The 10129-nt window shown below is 37.4% G+C and overlaps 1 pseudogene; it reads right to left on the bottom strand.

The window, feature by feature from the left end:
- Positions 1-6505: 6505 nt before the first annotated feature.
- On the bottom strand, positions 6506-7263 carry LOC105747110 (large ribosomal subunit protein uL30-like; annotated as a pseudogene).
- Between the last annotated feature and the right edge of the window lie 2866 nt (positions 7264-10129).

Raw genomic sequence — 10129 nt, 5'->3', positions numbered from 1 at the left:
AATGTTATCAGTTGAATGAACTAAAAATATGCACCTTGCTAAAGTTGTTGCTGGGACCATAGAACTGTTCAGTCGGGCCCCCAGACCTTTTGTATTTTACTCAGACACTGTAACAACCTACCACAGTTAGAAATTTTGTTAATAAATCTTAAATCCAGTTTATTTATTTATTTATTTTAAATAGTCAATTCTAGACTAGCTTCCTTGAAAGAGAAGAGGAGCAGATGACATGTGTATAAACTAACTGGCATCTTCAGATTTTCAGCACAAGCAGCAGCAAAACTAGCTAGTACACAGGTGTCAATTCCGCATGATGCAAGATACACTTTTGTTTTCAATTTATTCTCATTACTTCTTAGCAGACTGTGATTATCCAAGACAATCAATCTACTTCTTTTAGAAGCAGATTTCAGTGTGAAAGACTATGTATATAAAGTCTGTGCTGGAAACTTTCTAGCTGAGAATTACTCATCCCAAAATTGCTGCCTCCACTAGAGTTGGCTAGGACAGCATACAGGTCAGGAGCCTGTGCAGTACTGCTGACTGCACCGGTACAGCCTGGACTAGTCAATGGGAGGCAGGAAGTGTGTGAATCACTTTTAAAGATGAGAAGTGTTTGGAAACTTTCCTACTTTGGGCATATGACCTTAAATTATTTGACTGACTGGGAAGACAATTATGAATACAATTTTCTATTGGAATACGTTCTTCTATGATAGGTGGCTACTTCTTTTTCATTCTACTGCTTTCTCTGAGGGACCCCTAAAATACACCTGAATATAATCTCAAGACTATCTTGGAGCACAGAAAGTAAAATGGTTCAAAGTTTTGAGAAAAATTATTTTTAAACAGAAGTGATTACAACACAGATTTGAAAAGGCTCTGAGATTCTGTTTGACTATGAAAATGCAAAATAATCACATTGTTTTCTGAAATGCAAATATTATTAATCTGGACAATACAAATGAATAAATACTTTACAACCCATAAAACTAATAATTACATGCATTTTTCTGGAGTCTAGAAGAGGCATCCTGAAATTCCAAATATGATGCAGATATGTGTGTGCCTTGTATATTATAACAGAAAGCCTTCAAAGAAGCAAAAATAAGTAACTAAATAACTGATATTCCTTCAGGTATGGACTTAGCAGAAAGGACTGGCCCAAGTAATATACATTTAAAGCATTTTTCCAATCAACCATTCCCAGTTTCTCTGTACTTTTTCCAATAATCATTATATCCTATTCCAAAGGATAGATCCCAAACATCTTCACTCATTCCTCACAATAGACTGACCTACTGTAAGAATATAATTTCAAATGTAAACTATGCACTTCTACATATCCTTTCACAAGTCATAATAGTTTAATCTTCATATAACTTACTTCAATTTACTCTGTGTCTCAACAACCTAGACTATTGAGTATTTTTTTACAAAGTGAATTTTTAAAATTCTCATTTGGTAAAATTAGAATGTGTAATGAAAATGATGTAATGGAACATTTATAATTGCTTACTTGCTTATAGTCTCTGTGACATTTTGGAGAGTAAAACACTTTTCACTCTTTCCCAAATCTATGGAATATAAAACATAAATAAAGAAATGTGAATTACTTGATCTATTTCTCCACAATGCTGTGGATTTCAAATACTGAATATAGTCACAAAGTTGGGTTCATGTTGTGTGAGTAGACAAGTTTTTTAAAGACACAAAATATATGTATGTAATGCTGCAGACAAGTATTCTAAAGCATTTTAAGAACTGAATTGTAATATTAGAGCATAAAAATCAAGATATTTAGGCTAATGTATTATTAATGACTTTAATATTTAATTATACGTCAAATGTGAAATGTACTTTTTTACCTTACTATAGTTATAAAACTTGAAGATATGTAGATACAGAAAGCTGTATGACACCATTGAAAAACAAATTACAGTATAATTTTTACATGTGAAATAACCTTGAGGATTCGGTAATTAATGCATTTTATTTCTTATATTTTTGAAGCTAAAGATCATATCTTTTTATTTCAGAGTGCATCAAAATGCAAACACACAGAAAGTTACTTTTCTAGTATAAGGAAATCTATCAACAAAATTTAAACTGTCAAGTTAATCTTTAAGCTCCCACAGAAAGAATTATAGAAATTCAAGCAACCACACGATAATGTGCATATGAATTGTTATTAAATTTTTATACCTCTGTAATTAGACAGCAAAGACCAGTCATTTAAAACTTGGAAAGAAATTCATCTACAGGATTTATATGAGTTTATTATGTATTTTAATTTCAGTAATGTTCAAGTATATTCATAAAACATTAAGATGTATATACATACAGTCCAATGGAATGACTCAAATGCATACTACAGTAGTTAGAAAAAATATGTCTGTGGTAAAAGCATTTTGTAAACAACACCGATGTGCTCAAACGACAATGCTAGGGCCTGATACACTGAATCTAATTTGAAGTTCCCATTTAAAATGGTATGTATTACAAAACTAATATCATCTTTACTAAGTAGAAAGAGAAGTTTAAAGATTTCAATAGTAAAATTAAAACAATAAGAGGGACAACTCAAGGCAAAAAATCTGAAATAGGTCAACAATGACTTTTCTAAATTTTCATTCGCTTTTTGGGTTTTCCTGTTATCCTGCTAGTCCTTTCTTGGGGTGAAGGTCAAGTTCATGTTAGCTTGGCTAGACCATGGTGCCTAGTTGTTTGGTCAAGCCAGCACTGGACTGATTGTTACTCTGAGGATATTTCATGGACTTAAATCATTAGTTAGTTGGTTGTATCTATGGTTGATTACATCTACAACCAAGTAAGGAGATTGTCTTCAACAATAAGCGAAATCTTATCCAATTAGTTGAAGGCCTTAACAGGAGAACTGATGATTTCTGCATTCAAAAGGAAAAATTTCAATCTCTACTGCAGTCAGTCAGCTTCTCCTAGGAAATTCATCAAAACCTTCATCAGAATTCCCACTTGCAACCTGCCTGTGGAATTTGAACTTGCCCACTCCCACAGTCACATGAGCTAATTCTTATAATAAATTCATATATAAATCTCCCATCAGTTCTTAGATAACCCTAATTCATAAAAATTTGGTACTGGGAGTGGTTCTTGAAAAACAGAATGAGATTTTGAGTTGGTCTTGCAGTGTGTGGAACTGGCTCTCTAGTAATCAATCTCTTTCCAATGATCAAGATGGTACAGATAATCCATGACATGAACTGGCACTAGAGATGCATAAAATATCACCACTGGATACTGATACTCAAATACTTGTATAAGACTTTTGTGGAGTCAAAAAGTATAATGAGATTGGCTTGTTGTAGCCTACATTGCCTAGCGTCAAAATGCCAGAACTCCCCTGGTATAATATAGACGAGGGGTCCAAAGGCTGAGAGAGATTGGAATATTTGAATGGATTTATCATGTAAAAGTTGCTCACACACCCCATGAATGTCAAGAGTTCATACCTCTCTCCAGGAATGTGAGTAATAAATTTGTGAGACTTACTCCATCATCCCTGAAGCACTCTGTGTTTGCTCTTCTTTGTAGATTAGATATTACTGTGGGAACTGCTGTCACTGAAATTGGATCCTTAATCACAGTGGGGATGATCATATCCTGGGTTGGCAGGAGCCAAGTGGCAGCACTTAATCAACACAGACAAGGTGGGTGTGGCAACCAAAATGGACAACAGACTCAAGCAGTAATAAAACATTCTGAATCACAGAGAACTATGGCACTGGCTAAAAGTAAAAAGGGGGTATGTAGAAGTAAAACATATTGGCAGTTTACTAAATTCTTACTTGGTTTGTATAAGCAGAAGTGTTCTATGTTAAGTGAATAAAAATCCAACTTGAATCACAAAACCAGAGAATCATGGCCCCTCAGTCAAATTTCAAACTTGAGACAATTTACAGACTCAGAACCCCTTGAATGAAGCAAAGGCTGGTTCCCTTGGGGAAAGACCCTGCTACACTGCTGAAGATTTATGCTGTACTCTCCCTCCCAGCCTTTCCCACAGTGACCTTTGGCCTTTTACCAGAGTAAATGTGCATTGGGGAAAAGAGAATGATCAGATATTTTAGGGCTTATTAGACACTGGATTGAAAGTGACATTAATTCCAGGAAAACCAAAACATCACCATGGTTGAGAAGTCAGAGTAGGCACTTATGCAGGTCAGGTAACCATTAGAGTTTTAGCTCAAGTCTGCCTCACAGTGGGCCCAGCATGTCAGTTCCTATAGCCATTTCTTTGATTATTTCCTCGGTGTCAGAAGGCATAACTGGAATAGACATACTCAGTAACTGGCAGAATCCTGACATTTGTTCCCTGACTTATACACCAAGCACTATTATGGTAGAAAAAGCCCAGTGGAAGCCACTAGAACTTGCCTCTACCTAGAAAATTAGTGAATCAAAAGCAATACCAGATTCCTAGAAGGGATTGCAGAAATCAGTGCCAAAATGGACATGAAAGTTGCAGAGGCGGTGATTACTGCTCATCCCCATTCAACTCTCCTATTTGGCCTATGCTAAAAACAGATGGATCTTGGAGGATGACAGTAGATTAATATAAACTTAACCAGGTGGTGGCTTCATTTGCAGCTATTGTTCCAGATGTGGTATCATTGCTTGAGCAAATCAACATATCCCCTGGTACTTGATAATGCAGTTATTGATCTGTCAAATGATTTTTTACTCAATTCCTGTTAGTAAAGACCACCAGAAACTATTTACATTTAGCTGACAAGGTCAGAAATATATCTTTATTGTCCTATACCTCAGGAGCATATTAACTTCCCGTCCTATATCATAATATATTCAGCAGTGAACTTGATTGCCTCTACTTTCCACAAGACATCATGCTGGTCCATCACATGGATGATATCATGTTGATTAGAACTACTCTAGATCTCCTGGGAAGGCATTTGTGTGTCAGAGTGTGGGAGATAAACCAAACAAAAATTTAGGGACCTTACACCTCAGCAACATTTCTCATTGTCCAGTGGAGTGGAGCATGTTGAGATATCTTTTCTCAGGTAACAGGTAAGCTTTTGCATCTGACCAAAAAATAAAAGGCATCAGGAACAAAACAAAATGAAATGAAACAGACAAAACAAAACAATAGAAAGAGGCATAAGTGCTAGTTAACCTCTTTGGATTTTGGAAACCATTTTCTTTATTTGGGTGTGCTGCTACAACCAATTTCCTTGTGATCTGAAAAGCTGCTAGTTTTGAGTAGGGACCAGAATAAGAGAAGGCTTTGGAATAAGTCCAGCTCCTGTGTGAACTGCTCTGCCACTTGGGCCATGTGATCCAGCAGATCTAATGGTGCAAGAAGTATCACTGCCAAGTAGAGATGCTGTTTGGAGCCTTTGGCAGGACAATATACGAGACTTGCAACATAGACTCTTGGATTTTGAAGCAAAGCACTGCCAGCTTCTGCAGATAACTATTCTCTTTTTGAGAAACAGCTTTTGACTTGCTACTGGGTTTTGGCAGAGGCCAAACACTTAATCATGAGCCACCAAGTTACCATGAAACCTGAGGTTTCCATCATGAACTAGATGTCATCTCATCCACCAAGCCACAAGGTTTCAGTGTGCACGGCAGCACTCCACCATAAAATGGAAGTGGCAAATATGGGATTAGGCTCAAGCAGGACCTGAAGGCACAGATAAGTTACATGAGAAAGTGACCCATGTGCCCATGGCCCCAACTTCTGCCACATTAGCTTCTCTTTCTCAAACCATAGCTATGACCTCTTGGGACTTCCATTAGAATCACTTTACTAAGGAAAACTCTGACCTATTTTACAGACAGTTCGAACAATATAGATGTACCATGCAAAAGTGGACTGATGTAGCATTTCTGCCCCTTTCTGGGATATCCCTGAATGTCAGAGGTGAATGAAAATCTTTCCAGTGGGAAGAACCTTAAGCTGTGAATCTGGTTACTCATTTTCCTTACAAGAAGAAATGGTTGGAGATGCATTTGTATACTGATTCATGGGAGGTTATGGATGGTTTAGCTGGATGGTCAGGGACTTAAAAGGAACATGACTGGAAAGTTGGTAACAAAGAGGTCTGGGGGAGAGGTACATGGATAGTCCTTTTAGGACAAAAATATGAAAATATTTGTGTATCATGTGAATGCTCACTAGACAGTGAACTCAGCAAAGGAATATTTTACTAATTATGTGGATATGATGACTTGTTCTGTGGATACCAGTCAAGCTCTTTCCTCAGTCACTCTTTTTTTTTTTTTTTTTTTGAGTTGGGTTTTTGTTTATTTGCTTAGTTTTTGTTTTTGTTTTTAGGAAGCACCGGGAACCAAACCCGGGACTTCTCAAGTGGGAAGCAGGTGCTTAACTGCTTGAGCCGCATCTGCTCCCTGGTTACTAGGATCTTTTTTCTCCCCCAATTTGAACGCAGTCACTGTTTATTAACTGGTCAGATTACAAAAACAGTCGTGGGGAACCTCAGTTCCTCCTTCTGATCAGCCTGTGGATCTGGTCTTCCCTGTTGCCAGCATCTCCTCCTACGAAACGGGTTGTCTTTTTCTCTATTGCACCTCTGAGGAAGATAATCTGAAGGGCTGCAGGAAGTCGTTTGCTTCTTTGAAGTGTTTCCCAGCAGTATAGATCTCAAGAACCAGGTCTTCCGTTCAGATGATGCCACATTTACTAAGAGATGAGGCCGTCCGTGAGTGAGCTGTCATGGCAATCACTTCCTGTCGATTTTGCCACGACCATGCTTACAGATCAGCTCATTCACTGGCTTTGGGTTCGGGTCCCCCCACGCAATATCTGGTTCCACAATTCTCAGCATGTTAATCGAAGCCTTGTTGAGCACAATGGAGGTGCCGTTGAAGATCTGGCAAGGGCAAAGGAGCTGCAACACTTTTCAAACCTTTGGTCTCACACCGTTGATACCTCTCATCCTGATGACAAATGCCAATTTGGGTTCTGCAGGTGCACAGATGTGGCCAGCTTGCCATTCCGGCCATTTGAATTGCAGCCCTGTACATCTGCCTATATTCCTTGCAGTGGTGCTTAGCTTTTTCATAGATAAGTTTCCTCCTTGCCTTTCTTTTTTTTTTTTTTTTTTTTTCATTCACAAATGAGCTCAGGAATAAAGTGGCCATGGGATTAGGGGTGGAGGTTATGCAGGGGCTAAGCAACACTGGCTTCCACTCACCAAGGCTGACGCAGCTACAGCCACTGGCATCATTCCCCATAGTGATCAGCCGACCACCTAGTAGCAGGTTGATAACATTTGACCACTTCTATCATAGAAGGGGCAGTGTTTTGTTCTAACTGGTATAGACACAGACTCTGGAAACGTGTTTCTGTCAAAACTACCACCCATGTGCTTACGGAATGTCTTATCCACCCCCATAGTATTCCATACAGCATTGCTTCTGAAAAAAGAACCCACTTCATGGCAGATGCAATGAGGGAAATAAGCATATGCTCATGAAATTCACTGGTCTTACCATGTACCCCATTTTCCTGAAGCAACAAGTTTGATAGAACAGTAGACAGCCTTTTGAAGATTCCATTATGGTAACCACTGTGGGACAATACCTTGCAGGGCTGGTAAAATGGTCTTCAAGAGGCTGTATATGCTCTAAATTAGCATCCAATCTATAACTTTTTTCTCCTCATAGCCAGGATTTATGGGCTCAAGAAGTGAGAGGTAAAAATTTTTGCCTCCTAGTCCTGGAAAGCTTAGCTCTGATGATGTCAGACCTTAGTTCAGAAAGGAGAAGTAGTTCTACCAGGAGGCAAAACAGTAATTCCATTGAACAGAAAGTTTAGACTGCAATCCAGCCACTTTGGACTCCTTATTCCTCTGAATCAACAGTCAAAGAAGGGAATTACTACACTGGCTCTATGATTGATCCCGATTATCAAGGAGAAATAGGACTGTTACTATAAAATAGAGGTAAGGAAGAGTTTTCCTCAAATACAGTATATCCCCTAGGGTGTCTCTTAGTACTACCATGCCCTGTGATTAAAGTCAATGGAAAACTGCCACAATTCAATATGTAAAAAACTACTAATGACCCCCAAAATTTAGGAATGCAGGTTTGGATCACCCCAAACTTTGTCAGCTGAGTTGCTTGCTAAAGATGAAGGGAATATGAAATGGGTAGTAGAAAAATGTAGTAATAAATTCAAGCTTTGACCACATGGCCATTTATTGAAGCACAGGCTGCCAGGGTACCAAGTTTAACAATGAATATTAGCCAGGAACTTGCAACCAATTCTGGGGAAAATTAGTGTGCTTCCAGTTTTACACAGAACAGCTGAGGGTTTTTGGGCAAAAATATGACAGTAATTATTTTTACTTATAAATTAAGTATGGTTTAAAAAGATGTGTATGGGTAGAAAGTTGTCAAGGGATGGACTGTGATGGTTAAGTTCATGTGTCAACTTGACCAGGTTATGGTGTCCATTTGTTTGGTCAAGTAATCACTGGCCTGATAGTTAACGTGAGGACATTTTGTTGCTTTAAAGCATTGGTAAGTGGATTGGATCTATGGCTGGTTACATTTAACTAAAGAGTTGGTTAATTTGAGTTGTGTTTCTGAATAAAATAAAATAAAAGCCCTAATAGGGTATGTTCGCCAGTGGATAATGAAATTCCAAAGATAGCTTTTTTAACTATACAGTGAAAAAGAGGGGAATTTTAATCTGAACCTGAATGTATTGGAAATTAGTAAAACATGATTTTCTAGAGTACTCTTTTCTTTGTATATCTTCTATTAGCATTCATGCTTATTTTCCTAGAGAGACATAAATGATCAGTGACTATGGAGCAATTGGACTTCAAGGGAAATAGTCTCTTTAACCCTGCATTACCATGAAAAATCTGAGAAAAATAAAATTCCAATATGTACCAAGGATTGTCTAGAACAATAAATAAAATATTCTCAGGTCTGAATCTAAAATATGCATTTATAAATATTTTTATATTGAAAATTAATGTTTAGATAAGATAATAAGATTATCAATGAGAAAGACAATTACTTATGTAATTTCTATATTTTCATAAATTAGGACACATTATTAAAGTGATGTTTAGAAGTATATACACCCAGTCAACACTGTGAAGGGAGCTGAAAATATCAACAATATTAATTTAAATTGCAAAAGTAGATATATGCAATTTTCTTTAAAATTTTACTAGATGCAAAATTCTGAATATATTTATAGAAGTAATCTTTAACAACTTATACCACTTATACCATTTATTGAGATGTATGTAACTCTCAGGTATGGTAACAGAAACCTGGCAACATTCTACCATCCCCCACATATCACTCTTAGAATCATAAATGAAAGATTGGATTTCAGTTGTACAAGAAACTAAATATAGGTCATATAGGAAAAGAATTTTTTAATAAGTAGAGCTTAAAGGAAGCTCTGTGATAGGCTGGCAGGGAAAATGAATGAAAGACATACAGAAATTCTATTTACCTGTTCCCATTAGGGTACTGACTTGAAAGATATTGAGCATTCAAAAAGGGAGGAAAGGTAAGGTTATGGGTTGAATGAATTGTTTGCACAGACTGATATATAAAAGTCCTAACTCCCAGTCCCATGAACATGATCCTATCTGGGAAGAGACTCTGAAGATATGATTAGTTAAGATGAAGTCAAACTGCATCAGAGTGGTCTTTAATCCAATCTTTAAAAGAAGAGAGCGATTTGGACACAGTTCACTCAGACACAGGGGAGAAGACAGCCATGTAACAGTTGAGGCAGAAACTGAATTGCTGCAGTGGCAAGGGAAGGATGCCAAGGATTGCTGACAAACCACCAGAGGCTAATAGGAGGCAAGGAAAAAGCCTCTCCTATAATAAGGTCTTGTCAACATCTGAATTTCAGACTTCTGGTCTTCAGAACTGTGAGACAATAAATTTTGCTTTAAACCACTCAATTTGTTGTCCTTTTTACGATAGCCCTAGAAAATTAAAACAGCTTCTATTTGGCCTATGAGAGAGACTTTCTCCAGCAGGAAGAGCCATTTTACACACCCTCAACTTTACCTTTTTTCTTTAGTAGCATTTACTAACAGCAATTTACAGAATCTAA

Source organism: Dasypus novemcinctus, chromosome 2 (genome assembly GCF_030445035.2).
Source record: "Dasypus novemcinctus isolate mDasNov1 chromosome 2, mDasNov1.1.hap2, whole genome shotgun sequence".
Taxonomy (NCBI): domain Eukaryota; kingdom Metazoa; phylum Chordata; class Mammalia; order Cingulata; family Dasypodidae; genus Dasypus; species Dasypus novemcinctus.
The sequence above is the reverse complement of the archived record's forward strand: the minus strand, read 5'-3'. Positions and strand labels throughout refer to the sequence as shown.